Below are 19,696 nucleotides of genomic sequence, written 5' to 3' on the forward strand. Positions count from 1 at the left end.
TACTTCCAAATTTCATTCTGAGCTGATACGTGACCAATTCTGTGGAAAGCTCTAACAAAATATCCTCAACTCCCTTTGCTGTCCACTCTATACTAGCAGTAAAAATAATGGGCTGTATATTAGTTTTCACAGTATCACACTGCATCATTCTAACCCTGCCAAGTTAGACATGGGCACATTCAACACTGATTTTTAAGAGCTTTGCTTTAATACAATTATTCAAAGCCTGAGTGCATTAGGACCCAAACAAATACAGGAACTCCAACTGTTAACCATACATTACATTGCATGAAGTGATGACTGCATTCCATAGTTCAGTTTTTCTGTCACAGCCCCAGGGAAAACAAATGACAGCATAATCAAAATCAGGAAACTACCTATTTGATTGTAAACAGCCAGTAGCATAAAGACACAGCAGGTCCATTTAAAGAGAGGATCTGAGACATTAGCGGCCTCAATTTCTTCATCAGGGTGCCAGCACTATACTTTTCAATGTTGTATGGTATAAATAACTCTAACATGAGTGTGAAATTGCACACAAGTTCCACTGTGTTGTTTTGGTTGCTTCTTATATCATATGACTATTTCTTTCTGTTTGAGGCAGAAAACCCTTAAGCAAGTTCTGGGGTTAATTAAAATACTGACTTTTGAGGATGACATTCCATCCATAAGTGTTTCCTCCCACATGACACTTAACTGGAAGTGTGATGTTCAGAGTCTGGCCATAGCTGTAGGTATAAAATGCCCAGTTCAGAACATTATGTCACCCTGTGCTCTTTGAATACTTTGCTGCCTGGGGTTTTGGTGATTTATGACACAGAGTTAAACATGGTTACTGGAATGCATATTTCCGTTGGTTACAGAACACAAAAAACACCACCACCAAATTGTTGCAGCAGGATGCTATGGATGTGTGGTCCACAAAAGATCAAGATTTTATTTCAGATTAACAGCCAGAAGACGATATGTTATTGCACCTTATTTAAAACTACAACTCTTTTGACCTCAAGAAATACAATCTCAGTAATTTTGCATCAGGTTTATGATAATTGATTTCCCATCCCTTGCTCATTCTCTACCCATACAACATAATCATTTACATCTACTCCTTGCACAGCCTCTAAAACTCATTCCTGATCCCTCTTCCAACCCATTCTACTTTGGAAGATGATAGTCACTTTAAGGAACTGCTGCTGGGGGAAATATAGGCCCAAGGGCCCTTGGTGGTCCCTAAAATGTGTTGGTATGAAAATAAGAATGCTATTATGCTTTGGAGAGGTATCACTCTATTCCTTTCCCCCTGGACTGCTCCACCTTCTCCATAGCTGACAACTCTATTTCAAAGTTGTCTGCTTAAGGACACTAGATTCAGGTGATGGGTATGTCTGCACTGAAAGCAAATATTGTTGCCTGTCCTGCATCAGTTGCCTCAGGCTTTCAGGGTTTGGGCTGTGGTACTATAAAATTGTGGAGCAGATATTTGGACTCAGGTTGGAACCCAGCTTCTCAGATCCTTCCTCTTCCCGAGTTCTCAGAGCATGGGCTCCAGGCCTAATCTGAACATATACATACACCACAATTTTACAGCCCTGTAACTCAAGACCCACAAGCCAAAGCGAGCTGATGTTGAATAGTTGCGGATATTTCACTGCAATATAGACATGCTCTATGTGTCTTACTAATTTGACCCACGCTTCTCACTCAGGCTACGTCTAGACTACACGCCTTTTTCGACAGAGGCTTTGTCAACAGATACTATCGACAAAGCCTCTGTCGAAAAAGAGCGTCTAGACTGTGATCAGTATTGTTGACAAAGCAAGCTGCTTTTTTGAAAGAGAGTCTAGATGCTCTCTTTCGAAAAAGCACAGTTTGCATGTAATAGCACCTTTTTTCGAAAGAGTACTTTCAAAAAAAGGTGTTATTCCTCATAAAATGAGATTTACCACTGTTGACAAAACTGCTGCTTTCTGTTGACTTACTGTCAATAGAACACGGCGGTAGTGTAGACTTGGGTATAGTTTTGTCGACAAAAGCCAACTGTAGTCTAGACACACCCTCAGCTTGGAAGAAGCTCACCCACATCAAGTATTTGAGAGGACTATTCAGCAGCCACAAAAGAACCAATATAAGACAATCTCTCTAATTGCATAAAGAGAATATAACACCTCCAATGTTTGGGGCTAAGAGGAGGAGGATTCAGGAACTGGAAGAGTTGAGAGTCAGACTGTAAAGGGAACTGTGGAAAATAGTTGTTGACCAGTGTTGTGTCCTGATTTGACTCCAGGGTCTTACATGTTGATTTATTCTCGAGACTTAATCTCAGCTGTACGTATGTGTGTGCCAGAGGAGTTTATGATATCTGTGACATGATTTGTTTTCTGGTTTAGGTCGGCTTCAGGGTCCCAGCTGTATACCTCTGCTATCATCTCCCACCCTGTGGTAAACTTTCTATTGCTGTGAGCTTTGTGTCCTGCTTTCCAAAGCAAGGACTTGGGTATGTGGTCACAGCTCCTAGTATTCTAAAATAAATATATTTTGGAGCTTGGTTTTCATTTATATTATGAGCCCTTAACACTGTTCTGACAGTGAGCATAAGTTACGCTGTACCTACATCAAGGCTACGTCTAGACTGCATGCCTTTTTCGACAGAGGCTTTGTTTACAGTATCTTTGTTGACAACGTCTAGATTACATTTTTCAAAAAAGAGCGTCCAGACTGCCGGATGCTCTGTCGACAAAAGAAGGCACCTGGAAGTGCTTCTGGCAGGGCATGGGGGCAGCCTTTATTTCCAGGTGCTGCTGCCTGCCCTTTGCAGAGATGCGTGCTTAAAGGGATCCCCCAGACAGCTGTTGCTCTGCTTCTGCTTCTGGATTGCCTACCTCCTAGAGGAAAAACAAAGCTGCTGCAGTGCTTGCTCTGGTTGCCCTGCTTCCCCGGACACCATAGCAGTTTATTTGCAGGTTTTTTTTCTGCTTTTCACCTTTTATTTGGCCATGGAACCTGAGCTTCCCCATGGCAGGCGATGGCCCCACGCTGCCATACTGCTGCTTCTACTGCATCTGTATGACTCTGTCATGAATCTCCTGCCCCATATGGACCTGGATCACACTGAGAAGACCCTCCTCTGGGATACAAGAGCTCTGCCCTTGCCCCCAAACTTTTTTGAGGACAGACAAATTTGGAGGCATTAGACGAGTTCAGACTGGTGGGACTGGCTTGTCATGCAGCTCTGGGACAACGACCAGTGGCTCCGCAACTTCTGGATGTGGAAGGCCACATTCCTGGAGCTGTGTGCCTTGCTTGCCCCTGCTCTGGAACACCAGGTACCCACCTGCGGCCCGCCCCCCCTCTGCAGAAGCGGGTTGCAATCATTCTGTGGAAGCTGGCCACCCCCTGACAGCTACAGCTCCGTGAGACACCAGTTTGGTGTGGGGAGGTCTACTGTTGGGGCCATCTTGATGGAGGTAAGTCACTTCCAGGGGACAGGCCCTGCTGAGTGGCAGAGTTGAGAAAGGGGGACTGCCAGGCAAGGGCAAGAGGGAGTGGGGGATGGAGTTGCACTTGGAGGCCGCTCCTGCACTGATGTGGGGGAGGGGAGTGTCCTGACATGGGTAGGGGTGGGTTGGGTGGGGAGAAGGGTCCCGTCCCCCCCAAGCACTTAGGTAACCTGTCTAACTCCCTGGTTTCTGTCTGTCCATTGGTCTCATGCTGCAGGTGGTGAGGGCCATCAATGCAGAGCTGCTAAAGAGGCTTGTCCGTCTTGGGGACCTGGACAACATCATTGCCGGGTTTGCTGCCATTGGATTCCCAGACTGCGGAGGAGCCCTTGATGGGGGACACATCACAATCTGTGCACCGCCCCATTGAGCAGCACAAATTATAAACTGGAAGGGCTACTATTCGATGGTGCTGCAGGCCTTCATTGACCACTGGGGACACTTTATGGACATATGTGTCGGGTGGTCGGGGCGGGCACATGATGCCCATATATTCCGGAATTCCTACCTGAACTGCAGGTTGCAGGCAGGAATATTTTTCCCACAGTGGCACCTCGCACTCAGGGATGTGCAGATGCCCGTGTGCATAGTGGCCGACTCAGCTTACCCCCTGATGCTGTGGCTCATGAAGCCCTACACTGGCCACCTAGATATGAGCAAGGAGCTTTTCAACATGCATCTTGGCCAGGTTCACGTCCAGGTGGAATGCGCCTTCTGCCATTTGAAAGGGACGTTCCGTTGCCTCCTCAAACCATTGGAGATGGGTGAACGCAACATCCCAGAGGTGGTGGCCGCATGTTGCACCCTCCATAACCTGGTGGAGAGGAAAAGAGAGGCCTTCCTGCCAGAGTTGGGGACAGGTGCTGATGGCGAGGAGAGGCCATTTCAGCAGCTTCGGATGTCTGCCATCCGCCAGGCTCACCAGGCTGGTGTCCAAATCTGAGAAGCCCTGAGGGAAGAGATTCTCAGAAGGAGCCCACTGACTCTCCCCAGGGCCTCCCCCATGGGGGGTTTGGCCTGGTGCACCCCTACCCTCCCCCTCTTCCCATAAAGAATACATACACACCCGGTTTTCTTTGTACACAGAGATTAGTTTTTTATTAGAAACACTATCAGTAAAGAAAATGTGCTAACTTAAAAAAAATTCTCTGTTTACTGTTCAAATGTGTAAAGGTAAATCTTTCACTCAAAAATAAAGATGTTGTTATATAACTGAAATGCCCTTTAACTGGGGTGGTAGGGGACTGAAAACATGGAGGGGGGAGGGGGCTCAAGTAGGCCGCTGTTTCCCTGATCGCAGGGTCCTGCCACCTTCCTGTGTCCTGGCATCACCACGGCCTTGGGATCGGGTGGAGCAAGACCTAGTCCTGGCCTGGTCAGGAGGGGGGGCAGCTGTTGGGCCTGTGAGGGCTCAGGAGCAGGAGGGGCTGGGAGGAAGGAGGAAAGAGGGGGACTGGAGGGGCTGGGGAGGCTGGAGGAGTGGGGGAGCAGGGGCCTGGCATGCAGGAGGAGCGGTGCCCTTGACGGGGCAGGCAAGGTGAAGAGCTCCCTCATGGCACAGATGTCAGTGCGCTGCTAGACCAGCTTGTCCAGCAGCTTGGTGAGCCACTCGGCCTCTGCCTGCATCCTCTGCTGGAGGATCCTGTTCAGGTCCTGCAGGGCCACAACATGCTCCCTCAGCAGGTCCATGTACCACGAGTCCGGGATGGTGGGAGGGTGGGGATGGTGCTCCCCTGTTGGGTAGAGGGTCCAGCTGTGGAGGAAAAGAGGAGGAGACAATCATTGTCTGTGTGCATCCCTGCCGTCCCCGAGGGCATGCTGTGGCTGTCAGGGGCTCTCCTTTGGACAGGAGACTCAGGGGTGTTACATGTGACCCCACGTATGAGTTGGGCAGTGGTTGAAAAGCCTCACATAGGCCTCACCGTGGCAATGGAGCTAGCTGGCCCCCCACACTGCCAACCCGCCCATGTTTGGTGACCCCTCAAAGCACTCACCCGATGTTCCCTCCCTGATGTCCACGGACGCCTGGGAGGCCTCTGGGATCTGGGTCCCTGCTGCCTCCTCTTCCTCCTCCTCCTCCTGGTGCAGCTCTCCCACCTCTCCTGCCTGCAGTGAAGATATCGAGGCTGATAAGCAGACCTAAGTATAGTGACTTCCACTACGTTATTCGTGATGGCCCCCGGTAATGAAGACCAAGCCTAAGAGAGGTGGAACTGCTGTAGAGGAAACTTTCTCTCTGTAAGGGGTCACAGTGTCTCTACATGGGACAGAGCAGAGCTGGCCCAAGCTACGGTTTGACCGGGATACTGCCCCATTGTTTGACCGGGATACCGCCAGGCGCCCAGGGCCTGAGATGCACGAATGGCTTGGGCTGGCCCTGGGACAGTGTGTGGGTTACAGATGCAAAATAGTAAAATAAACTGTCACTAACAGTAAATGTAACTCTGTCTGAATTAGGAGTAACGTTAGTTTGAACCAAGGGGTTTGGTTCGAACTAACGTGTCCCGGCGCGCACTTCCTGGTTCAAATCAGCTGTGATTCGAACTAGCGTGCCGGTGAGATCATGCTAATGAAGTGCGGGATATTTAAATCCCCGCTTCATTGACTATTTTGAATGCCTGCATTTGCATCCCTAGTTCGAAATAGGGTGCAAGAGTAGACATACCCTCAGAGTGGGAAGATGTTTTCTAGAGTGAAGATTGTAAGAAGTGCTGAAAAATTTTGCTCAAAATGCTCAAAATACATGGAAATATTGTGTGTCTAAAAATACTTTGTTTGTCTCTTGAGAACATCTAATGTTCATTTGGCTTAAAGATAAAGTTCCTGCTCTCCCCTCTGTGTCTCAGGCAGCCTATATTTTAGAGCAGTAATGATGAACTATCAGATTTTATCCACCTTTCAAGACATGCTTTTGTTTTGTTATTGAATCTTTATAGTTGCTATTGCATTTCCTAGAGATGTGGTAAAGAACTGCTAATAAGAGGTAACACCTAAATATATGTGAAGGAAATGAAGATTTGTTCCCCAAAAGCTCAGGCTGGGTAGACAAGGATATTTCAATTCCAAATATTACATTGTAAGTAAGCATAGCTCTTCAATAAATGTTATTTCTTTTTCGCAAGTTACCCACATATTTGACTGCTATGTCCATCAGGAGGGTCCCTTAGGCAGAACCACTCATAGAACATCCAGTTCTAGGAGGGAAACAAAGTTCCACATGCCCTGTAAGAGGGCTAAGCTAATGCGAAGAATTTATCGAAGGGATTTTCACTCGCAGGATGAAAGCTATAGGGTTTCATTTTTGATAAAAGATGTCAGTGGAAGCTCATCTCTCCTACACACCGTTAATGCAACTGACTTGTACAAGCATCAGATAAACATAGACATAGTGCATGCTGGAAGATCAAGATGAGCAAGTCATGTCTGTTGATAGGGGCAGTGTATGCCTAAGCACACTTTACCCTTTAGACCAGGGGTGGGCAAATTCCAGACTGCAGGGTTAGTCCCTGGAGGGCCCCCACATTTATGTTTACCTGCACGTATCAGACAATCGCAGCTCTTGTTGACTGCAAATTGTCGTTCACAGCCAATGTGAGTGACGGGAAGTGGGGTCCCGGTCCACACCACTCCCTGCCCATTTGCACTGCCCAGCAATGACAATATGGAGCCAATGAAAGCTGCAATCAACCAATACCGGCAGAAGCACAGGTAAACATAGAGGTGGGGGACTACCAGGGACTAACTCTGGCAGGCTGTCATTTTTTTATTGCTCACCCCTGCTTTAGACCTCCTGAGGGCCTTGTTCATGGTCCAAATTCACTAGCTAGGAAGAATCAATTAACGCTTGGAACATTATTATGAAGCTGATATTAAGGATCAAAGCTGAGGAGACAGCTCTGGAAAGATCAATTGGAAAGAAATCTGAAAAAAATGAACGTCTTTAGGCAATCTCTTATTTCTCTGGCTCAAACTTTTTCCATATTAAAACCATCACCTTTCCTTAGGCTAATTTCACATCTTACCCCATTGTAGGTGGGAGTTGCTTGGTTACATAAAAAGTTATATTAAGAGAGGATGAAAATAAACTCTCTAATGTAATGAATGTGATTGCTGGGTTACATTTTCTCATTAGTATTTCTGAGGCTTGTTTCCTCAGGTTAATACTTCCAAGCCTCTCTTCATTGCTAGCTTGCCCCATTCTGCTCTCTAGATCACTTAACCATCAATGTTCTTCTCTTGTATTTGCTACCATTCCAACTCGTGACTCACCCACATATTTGACCACAAATTAACTTACATTTGAAAATGTATTTTACTTCTTGTTTCACTTCTGTCCCTTATTCTTTATCAGTTAAGTCATCTTTGCAAACCTTTTAGAGCAAAGGTTACTCCTATTGACTTCAGGGAGAAACACTTAGCATGTAATGCATTCCACTATAGGAAAGGAAAACCAAGAGAAATACCTGACCAAGTAGTGCATACTCAGAAAGGAAGTTATGTTTGTTTTAATTCCAGGCAGTCAAAAGAGATATCCTCAGAAATCAAAATACCAAACTAAACAGATGTCAAAATCAGTTGCAACGGGACCATTTTTACATTTAATCAACAGTTGATGCTTCCTGAGAGACAGAGGTAAAAATATAAATGGGACCTGCACTCCTTCTCTACCACAGGTTTCCAGCACTCAGGTCTCTAAAGAATTGGGCAGGAAACACAAACTGCTCTCTCTTTCCAAAAGTTTCTTCCTGTGGACTGAGCCTGTACCTAATCCTATACCATTTCCTACTGATTTTTCATTCTTTCTGAGGTGTTCACACACAGTTCTACTTTTCTTGGACTCTTCTTCAGTTGGCCACAGACTGCCTGTTTCTCTCCTAGTGTAACCCACACACCCACTGGGTGTGGTTCACTGTCCCATGGAATGGCACCCAGACCACTTACAGAGAGAATGAGTCAGTGTGCTCTATAGCCATAGGTGGCTTTTAGTTCAAACTATAGCACCTCATGCACCAAGCTCTGAGAGGTCCTGTGTTCAAATCCCAGACTTGTAACAACAAAAACTGAACTTGGGACCTCTGGAGCTTAGTTGAGCATGTACTACTTGACCTAAAAGCCATCTGCCTCTTAACTAAGGCTGTAGACCAAACTCATTCTTTATAAGTGGTCTAAGTGCCACTCCACGGGACAATAGGGATGTGTCTATTCTGCAGTGCGAGCTCGAATTAAGATATGCAATTTGAGCTACCAAATTGCGTACCTTATTTCAAGTTTATTTCGAGATAGTCTATTTCAAAATTTGGCACTGTCTACACAGTGCCAAATTTCAAAATAAAGCGCTATTCCGACAAGTCCTTTAATCCTTGTGGAATGAGATTTATCGAGATGTTGGAATAGCACGCCCATTATTTTGATTACATTTCGAAATAAGGGGTGCACTGTCAAGATAACATAAAACACTATTTTGGATTATCTGAAGTATCCTGAAATAGTGCTGCAGTGTAGATGTACCCTAGGTGTGTGAGTTACACTAGCAGGAATGTGGGCTAAACTAGCATAGGTGAGGCTGAGTCCCAAATCTCTTTAAATGGTCAGCTAATGTTGTGATATAGAGCAAAAATGCACAAAAAGCTGCTGTTGTGTCCTAAAAAAATGAAACTCAAAGCTTGCAAACTTTCAGAGGAAGATTTTAAGGTATGAAATCTGCATTTTTCAAATGGCAAAGGCTTATCAGCTTCTTGTATTTTCTCATAATTTAATATTTAAGGAAGTTTTGCATAAAACCATGGGATCTAAAAGTTAATTACTGATACAATGGTAAAAAATAATCATATTTCTCTAACCAGTTAAAACTTTTCTTAATCACATTTCATTAGACGAATTACATTTGAGTTGCCATAGCAATTTGAAGCTCTTCTTCATTAGCATGACCTATATCTGCTATTTTCAGTATTTTTTTAACTATTCTCTGAGGAGAGATTCAGAAATGAATCCTTCCTGAGGCAGAAACCATGTAGCCTCACTGATTTCCAGCTGTCAGTGTTCCATATTACAGGTTGGACCTCTCTGGTCCAGTACCTGTGGGACCTGACTGATCCTGAATGAGGAAGTTTGCTTGACTAAGGGAGGTCAAAGTCAGCCCCCCTTCTGTCAGCCCAACCAGGATCCTGGCCCCACTGCTGCCACCTTGACAAGGCTTCCAGCCCCACTGTCAGCCACCGACCCCACTGCTGCTGCCCTGGCAGGGCTTTCAGACTCAGCAGTTCTGCCAGTTCCACTATCACCAGCCCAGCTGCTGCCAGACTCCTGGCCACTGGGACTCTCTGATCCAGGAATATCCATGGTCCTGACTATCACCTGAGATATTTAAAACGTGCCTTCATAAAGCACTGGGGGTATGTCTACACTACCCCGCTAGTTCGAACTAGCGGGGTAATATAGGCATACCGCACTTGCAAATGAAGCCCAGGATTTGAATTTCCCGGGCTTCATTTGCATAAACTGGGCACCGCCATTTTTAAATCCCTGCTCGTTCGAACCCCGTGCCGCGCGGCTACACGCGGCATGAACTAGGTAGTTTGGACTAGGCTTCCTACTCCGAACTACCGTTACTCCTCGTGGAATGAGGAGTAATGGTATTTCGGACTAGGAAGCCTAGTCCGAACTACCTAGTTCGTGCCGCGTGTAGCCGCGCGGCACGGGGTTCGAACGAGCAGGGATTTAAAAATGGCGGTGCCCAGTTTATGCAAATGAAGCCCGGGAAATTCAAATCCCGGGCTTCATTTGCAAGCGCGGTATGCCTACATTACCCTCCTAGTTCGAACTAGCGGGGTAGTGTAGACATACCCTGGAGAATATACTGTAGGGAACAATCTTCCATAGATTCCGTAGATTCTAAGGCCATAAGGTACTAAAGTGATCATCTAGTCTGATCTCCTGTATAATATAGGCCATGAACCTTCCCTGAAATAATTCCTAAAACATACCTTTGAGAAAAATGTCTAATCTTGATCTAAAAATTATAGTGATGGGCCTATGTGGATTGTTCCACTGTTCAAAATATATGGCTTAATGTGTGTTGTAATAGAGATGGGTTAAATGACCTAACTATCTCCAGATTCTCTGATGCTAGGTTTTATTAGTTTTATTTTCTATAAATACAGCAACATTTATTTTTCCGCAGGAATATTTATTCTTGGCTAACAATATTGGGCCATATTTAACCTTGATGCTATACCACTGACGATCATATAATTTGCCTCAAAGATTAAAATAGTGCAAAAGATAAGTGTGATTTTCAAAAGCCATATGTTTAAAAGTTTTTAAAAGCCCTGCTAAATGTACAGTGACTGCTTACATGAAACATTTTATGAAAGAACCATTTGAATGTCATGGGAGATGAATATGTAACTCACATAGTCTCCTTTGTAAATCCTTGTCTTAGTCTCTCTTTATATTGGAAGGACTTTTGTGTAAAATACAATGCAGTCATTTATTAAAAACCCTGTCCTATGAACTCAGATCCTCAAAGATACTCCCATTGAAATCAATGGAAGTTAGGCTCCTAAATTTATGCCATAGTCCTTACTAAGTCAAGATTCTCATCAAAGTCAATGAGTGTTTTGACTGAGTAAGGATTTAGAACTAGGTCCAGTTCTTTGTATTATCATATGAAGGGCTGATTTACTTCTGCAAGAAGTTTCAGAGAAAACAATACAATTTTCAGTTGGTTCACTGATCTTTTCAAATATTTATCAAAACAAATTTTCACTTGGATTCAATTTGAAATGAAAAGATTTGTTTCCTATATAAATGGAGAAAAGTTCGTTTTGATTTGATTTGATTCTAATCCAAATGAAACAAAAAAGTTTTCACTTTTTAAGGTATTTTTTCTCATAGAGATTGGACCTCCCTGGTCCAGCACCCTCAGGAGCTGACCAGTCCTGGACAAAGGAGTTTGTTGGACCAGGGAAGGTGTGAGAAGGGGGGAAAGGGCACAGCAGCCTCCCTGCTGGGCTCCTCTCCCCAACCATCTGGTCTCCTCTCCCCAACCTTCTGGCCCTGCAAGCTTCAGCAGCCCTGCTAGACCTCCCAGCCCTGTGAGCTGCAATAGCCCCACTGGAGCTTCTGGCCCTGTTGGCCTCGCGACAACTCCCCTGCCCTTCCAGACCTTCCAGCAGCTCCACCAGCCTCGTGGCAGCACCGCTAACCCTGCTGGCTGGCTCCACTCCAAGCCACTGGCAACCTTGCCACTGGGGCTCTTTAGTCCTGCAACATCCGTGATTCTGTCAGACCATGGATGTTTTCAGGCCAGAAAATCCCAGACCACAGATGTTCAACCTGTATCTGTTTTGTCACCCCTCCTCTCCATTTTATCCACTGAAAAAGCAGGGGGTTGGTGAGAAGAACCACAAAAAAAAATCTGAAAAGCAAAAATATTTAATTTAATAAATTAGAATAAATTAGAATATTTTTTTCCAATTTGGATGAAAAATTGGACTATTTTGCATGATACAAAAACAGTTTGTATATTTTGCCATAAAATGCAAAAAAAAATACTTTTCAGTAAGCCCCCCCTTCATATTATACAACCATCAGAAAAAAGTAATAGGGTTACCACCAATGGCAGTAAAAAGACACAAAATCTCATGATACTATATATATATATATATATGTTAGTCTTTAAGATGCCACAGGACTACTCATTGTTTTTAATGACAGTAAAGTGAGCGTTTGTGAGTAGCAATGACATAAAGACTCATTTACAAAACCAATTCACTGTATATTTCAAGAAATTCATGTATCTTCAGTTTTACTTGCTTATGTTCTGCATAAACTGAACCATTTGAGTTTGTTGATTGTTTGAAAATGTTTTGAAACAGTCCTATTGCCCTCAATGGGCTGGTCCTTCCTTCTTCTCTTGCTGGGTTTATGATGTCAGATTCTAAGTAAAAAAAGCATGTTTCACCCGCAGTTGTTTTTACAATGGAATCTGTAAATAATGTATTTCCCATTGTTTATTCAAAGTAAAAAGGAAGACGTGCAAGGTTTGAATATCTGGCATCAAGTTCCCGACACACAGGCTATGAGCTTCCCTGAAGAAGCCAGGAGGATCCACCCCTTTTGTAAATAGTCTCTGCCAGAAGCGCATTGGGGAAAAGCTTGGTCAAAGGAAAATGTACAAAATGAAGTATTGTTAAAGAGGAAGAAACAAGCAAAAAGGAAAGTTTTTGGAACCCTGAAGTTAGCTAATACAATTAATTAATACAGTACTTGGGGCACAGATCTGTAAATGTTTTTTTCCCAACCATAGAGCTACTCCTGTACAGTAGTATCTTAGGGTATGTCTACACTACAGCATTATTTTGAAATAAGCTATTTCGAAATAGTTAATTCGAAATAGCTTATTTCAGAATAATGCGTCACACACAAAATGCATTTCGAAATAGCGTTTTTCTATTTCAAAATAGCACGGCCACACTGAGTGGATGTTGAATCGCACTTAAGGCTGGTTGGAACCAGTTCTGGCAGGGCATCAGGTCAGAAGTTGCCTCGTGGCCAGGGCAGCCAGCAGGGTACCCTGGGAAGGGCTGGAGGCCCCCTATTTCGAAATAAGCGTCTACACAACGCTTCTTTCGAAATAGCAATTTCAAAATTGGCACTATTCCTCATGGAATGAGGTTTACCAATTTCAAAATAAGCCCTCCGCTATTTCGAATGAATTTCGAAATAATGGAATGGCTGTGTAGGTGCTAGGAAAGTTATTTCGAAATAACTGCTGTTATTTCAAAATAACTTTGCTGTGTAGACATACCCTTATATTATGATATACCCAATGGTTCTCTCTGGCCTTAGGGCCCCTTTTTGCTGAGTACTGCACAGGCATAGCTAAGAATGCATTTGTAGCCAGGGGGTATATTCCGTGCCCACATAGATAGCTCTGATTGAAGAGCACACTCAGGGTACGTCTACACTGCATCCCTAGTTCGAACTAAGGATGCAAATGGAGACGACCAAAGTAGTTAATGAAGCGGGGATTTAAATATCCCGCGCTCCATTAACATGATCTCGCCGGCGCGCTAGTTCGAATCACAGCTGATTCGAACCAGGAAGTGCGCGCCGGCGAGATCATGTTAATGGAGCGCGGGATATTTAAATCCCCGCTTCATTAACTACTTTGGTCGTCTCCATTTGCATCCTTAGTTCGAACTAGGGATGCAGTGTAGACGTACCCTCAGAAGCTGTCCTGATCCACCGCCTTGATGTCATGGCCATCTACAGCTAAGTACAATCTCATCTGAGTTCCTTAGGTACTTGACTAAGTAGCCCATAACTCACTACTGTTTTTAGCAAATGTATCACTACTGAGCTAGGAACTATAGTTCCTAGCTACAGTACAGACATGCTGTAAGAGACTATTTTTGCCACAAAGCTGATCAGCTGGGGAAAATTCAGTAACTATTTCCATACTTGTCTTACAGTAGTTTTACTTGGAGGCTATATTATCATTTCTAAGTACTCTCTCCTTACCCTGTAACTACCTGCAGAATCCTTTCATTACAATGTTAATGAGCTCCCTTTCCAGCACAAACAGGTTCACCCTCTGGATCTGTGGCCCCCTTGTTTAAAAAAAGAACCCTAAAAGTTTTTTTCAAGCTTTTACTCATTCAAGAAGCATGGATGTCTATGTGGTGACCTCATAAAGTTTTCCTTCATGATGCTGTTTCTCAACATTGCCATGCAAGGAGCACCCTAAATAACAAGACTTCTATGGTAAAATAAGAACTCTTCTGGTTCTAGTTTTGCAAGAGCTGGCAAGCACATTGGTATGCAGGGTAATAGCTGCACAGTGTGAAGCCAAGCACACAAGGTATGTGTCATGAGTCTGGCCCTGTATCAGAGAGGGAAAGAGAGGCCTTCATATTTATATGAGTTTTCTTTCTTTCTTTTTTTCTTTTTTTTTTTTTTTTTAAAGCACCTCTCTAGAGCTTTGGATAAACATCAAAATGCACATAACCAAAGCTTACCATTTCCACAAGCCCAATCAGAACTGGATAAGAATCCAAACATTTGGGATGCTCACCCAGAGTCTGATCCAAAGCCCATTGAAATGAATGGAAAAGGTCTCATGGATTTTAATGGGCTTTGGATCAGGGCCCAAAGCACTAACCTAAGGAAACACTAAAAACCCTGTGCTTAACTTTAAGCTCAGGGTGCTCCTTTTTCAGTCAATGCTTAAAGATAATTACTTCCTTCAGTGATATCTTGGATTTGGGCCCTAAAGCTTAAAAACCTTTCACAAATTATAGTACCCTTAGAATTCCTTTCATATGAGGGTGACAACATGTTTTACATGTCCTTGTTAAACAGTCCTAACTTGTTTAATATCAAGAAGAGGACATAAACAGCATGTTAGCAAAATTCACACCTTGTACCAATTTGGGAGACGCCACCATCATCAGCAAATGCAATGTATTTAAAAATAACATACTGGAACTCAGTATAGAAAAGTGGGGGCTACTACATTAGTGGTGGGGGGAAATAATGCAAAACACAGACATTCAGCGAGACTGAAAAACATTTGAAGCACTTTTACCTACGGGGACTTGGGAGTGACACAGGAGGGTAACTGTGCAGGCTCATGGTGCAAGAGGTGAGAAAGGCGGGAAGAGACAAAAGTTTTGAGCTGCACGTGCAGAAGTCTCTCCTTGCAGAATACTGGGGTAATAGTCCCTCTGCCAAAGCATTCCCCGAATTGAAGTAGTGGAAGGTGGCATAATCCAGGCTGTGCATCCATTGCAGCAGTACCTGGAAGTGGGAATGTACCCAAACAAGCCACCTACAACCTTCCATTTTGTTAAGGAGCCCAGTGCAGCCCTAAAAAAATAGCCCAGATAAATGGAGATGTGCTGACTCAGAAGATTCCTATGGCCCCTTTTTTAGGAAAACTTCACCCAATGGAGCGTGAAGCAGATTTCAAAACTGTTCTCCCTAAATGGAAGTGTGACAGGGTGTCTGCCTGGCACTGGCCTAAGAAGGGTTAAATCCAGGGCTGGGGCTGTGGAGCAAGAAGCCGTAGCATATATTGGCCAACTAGGGCCAAGATGAAGGCTGCATAAATGAAGGCTCCTGTAAGAGAAGAAAACTCACTCATTGCTGAGGAGTAGGAGGGACCTGGCTGTCTTGGAAGCTAGAGGCTTCCTGAGACAGAGCAGTGCTGGGGAAAGGCAGACAGAGCTGGTGAGCTCTGGCCTGACCTCGCTCCCAGGCTGTAGGAACTAAGGCAAGGCCTGAGGGTGCTAGGGCTGCATGGAGGCAGCTAGGGCAGAAGAAGGCAGCAGGTCCACACCCCTTGTCATTGATGAGTGGCCATTTCAGACAGTCTTTTGTCCCTGAGGTAAGGGGCTACATGACGACTGGCAGTCAGTCATTGAGGCAAGGTGGTCATAGAAGTTTAGGGGTTGTGTGAGGGAGAGGATCCCAGAATATGAGGATACTGTGGCAAGGCAGTATCCAGAAGAGAGGGTGTCATGGTTTGAGAGGAACATGGGCCCTAATGTGAAGTGGCAGAACCATTAACATATAAACAGGGAACAGAAGGCGAGATTCCGCCAGAAAGGAGCATCCCAGGGCTGAAAAAGGCTAATTCCCAGAGTGCCCAGTGGGAGGCATTGTGGCAGCGAGTCCCACCCTGTTACAGGAAGCCACAGCTTGAATCACTACCTCTTCCACAGCACCCATTGTTCTCTGGCAGAGAACAGAGATTGCCAATGAGAGGTTCAAACAGAGGCATAGGGAGATTAAGTGACTGGCTCCAGGTCACACATCAGGACTGAGACAGTGTTTTGACCAAAGGGCTGATTTCCTGACTCCCAAGCCTGTGCGTCAGCCTTTAAACTATGCTCCTCCCCAGATCTCACAATAACCCTAGTCTGGTTTTATGGGTCTGTAATATTTTAACTGCAAACTGAAAATGTAACACAGCAAACATTTATTGTTACCTAATATTACTGTAATTCCTGTAAACAGAGATGGGAAGCAGCTCCTTTCAGAACCAATACAATTCCCCAGGGGTCATAGTCTTCTCTGTTTCTAATTCTACAGGATCCATAACCCAGTTATGTTGTTTATCTTACATGGGAGGAGCCACGTTGTTACTATACCTTATTGGTAGCCGTCTCCCTGAGCACATTTCCAGCTGGCTTTGAAGAGCATAGACTGTCCAGATCACATTTAACTTGTAAGCCCATGAACAATGATGACCCAGCTCTGACTCAATGCCATCTCTGTTTATGTTCCCTGACTACGCTATGTGTTAATGCTTCCAGAAAAGCAGCCAATCAGCAAGGATCTTGGCAGTTCTTTCTTGACCTTTCCAGCTAAGCTAACAAATCATATTGAACTAGTCAGGTCACAGGGAAATATCACTGGACTTCATCCCAGGTTTATGGATTTTCAATTGACTTGTAGGAATGAAAAATAATATTTGCACGTGCTGGCCAAATTGCTATGACATGTTTTCCCTAACCCTTTCATATTTATAACTGCAAAGTGAAATGTCCCATGGGCTCATTTTTTTTATAACTTTGGAACAACTTCCAGGTCTACTTGGCTGTAGAAGTCCACGTTATTGTAAGAGCTTATTCTCAATCTCTTCTCCCATTCTACATGAAGCTAACAGCACTCTAATAACACACAATGTCAATGAAGAGTTGTGTGTTAGGATCCAGCACCACACAGCAGTGTGGTCTGTGGCATGCATTCCCATAATAAAAGTTGATTCTAGCTCAGTTGTTTGTTTTGGTTCTGTAACTCTCTTTTCCCGCTAAGTCTGAAAATGCTTTTCTTTTCCTTAGAAAACCAAATAAAAATAGAAAAGGAACAAGATAAAGGCTTTATTACTTGGGTTGACTAATATGCCCAGTTGCAGCTTCAAATAATTATAAATGAAAGAACAAGTTCAGCTGCAGGCTGGACCATAAAAGACTGTTCCGTTTTCTAATGGTGATTTGATTGATGTAATCTGATTGAAGTATGTCCCTAAAAGAAACACCCAAAAAAATAAACTTGCTGAATTTAGGAGCACTAGTAAGATGGATTATTCCTTCTAATCATACTGGAAAACTAGCAGAAACTGGCAGCTCAAGGGAGATGTATTACACTTTTGATGATCTAATGATCTCAGTTTTAGGGATGGTTAAATATAGGCTAGCATGCAAGGGAAGGAGATCTGCAGCCAAGGATTAAGTGATAACACTGGAAAAAAATATCAGCATAACTTGTAGGGGTCAAGGGAACTTTATTAATAGGCCAGAGCATACCTGCTGCAGCTTTGTTCCTTCTTTGTGGGATACTGGAATGCACCTCATCTGATTCACCACATCTCATTCAATAGATGTTTTCAGCATTTACAACTAAGGGTAAACAACCTCTGGTATTTCTAAATAATTTACATCTCTGCTCATGTATCTTCTTGTTCCTTTTTCCCCTGACTATGCTTTTCCAAGTTTTCCTTTCCTGCTGTCTTTTTTGTTTCATTCCTACACGCTCATTTTTCACTTTCTTCCCCGCCATCCCCTAATTTTCTGAACCTTCTCTCTCTGTTTGACAGGCAATGGTGGGTCTCTGTCACTAGTAATGACTATGTGTTTGTTTTCAGGAAGCCATTGTAAGTATATACTTAAAGCTACTGACTGCATGAAGGCTTAACCATCAACCTGTGTATCATGCATATTCTGGGCTAGATCATGCCTAGCCCTGCAAAGATGAGCAAAGATGAAAGGAAAAGGCACTAGAACTCTTTTTCACCCCTGCATAGAAACTGCTCTCTATCTCTATCCGTGAACTATGTAAGCATAAGAATTGTGTCTCACCAGTACTAGCCTTCCCAAAGGAGACAGAGAAGAGCTTCCATCCTTTCTTGCACCAGCCAGAAGAGAATAACCAATACTGTATTCTTTTAAAGGTCTGAGTACTGACTTCTTGTATGCTGCTTCCACATGGCCTGGAGCCTTCGCCTCACTCAGTATCCTATAGTCACTATCAAGCCTTTATGTTTTTATATATAATATCACTAGTCATTTTTTTCAACAAATTTGTTGTGATTTTAATAAGAGAATTTTTGTGAAAAAATTATTGTCCCCGCATTTTTAGTTTCTTCAGAAAATTAAAAATGTATCAATCTAATGTCTTCAGGTATAATACCAGGTTCAGATCTTGCCCATATCTGCTCTCACAGTGTTGTAAATAGTAGGTGTGTAAGTTTGAACTCCGCATGCAGCCCAGGGCTAGCGGGAAATCCTCTAGGCTCCACATGGGCGCTTCTGTTTTGAAATGCACAAGAGCCTGGCTGCGGCTTTTATACATTTCAAAGGAGGAATGTGGAAATGCCTATCGGCTCTTGTGCACTTCAAAGCAGAAGTGCCCACTTGGCACCCGTAGTCAGCAGGACTTCCTGCTGGCCCCCAGCTGCATGTATTGTGCCAGCTTTGAAAAGTACAAGACTTCCCAGCTGATCCCAGGCTCTGCACAACATTTCAAAGTGGCAGCGCTGCATGAAGCCCAGGATCAGCTGAGAACTCCCCAGCTGACTCTGGGTTCCATGGAAATGCTGCACGGAGTCCGGGGTCAGCTAGGGAGTCCACAGCTGACTGTGAGCTCCCTGTGGTGATGCCGCTTTGAAATGTGGTGGCATTTCAAAGGGGCAGTGAAGCATGAAGCCCGGGATCAGCGGTGTGGTGCTACCTCTTTGAAACGCTGCTGTGGCATTTCAAAGCAACAGAGCTGCTTTGAAGTATCCTCTCCCCCTCCCCCACTTTGTTGTCTCTATCTGAAAACATGAACCAAAACAAGTGTTTTCAGAAACACCTAAAATATTTAAATGTGAAGAGACAAATTTATATAGCAGTGAATGTTGCATTAAGGTATTTGGTGGGTTTGAATCACTACTTAATTACTTCAATTGTATGCTTATGTAAGTCTGTTGATTTTAGTAGAGTTTCAGAATGGCATAAACTGGAGCAACACACTGGTGGATCAGGCCCAGTGGTTTTAGTTTGTCTGTAGATATGAAATCCTTAGGATTAACTGAATGAGTCCCTGCTGAGTTCTGAACAGAAAATCATTTTCATGCACTATTCAACATAATATTCTTCCATTAAACAAAGGTTGTCTCTGCCACTAGAGTCTCTGAAATGCTAAGC

This window comes from Pelodiscus sinensis, chromosome 3 (assembly GCF_049634645.1).
Source record: "Pelodiscus sinensis isolate JC-2024 chromosome 3, ASM4963464v1, whole genome shotgun sequence".
Lineage (NCBI taxonomy): Eukaryota > Metazoa > Chordata > Testudines > Trionychidae > Pelodiscus > Pelodiscus sinensis.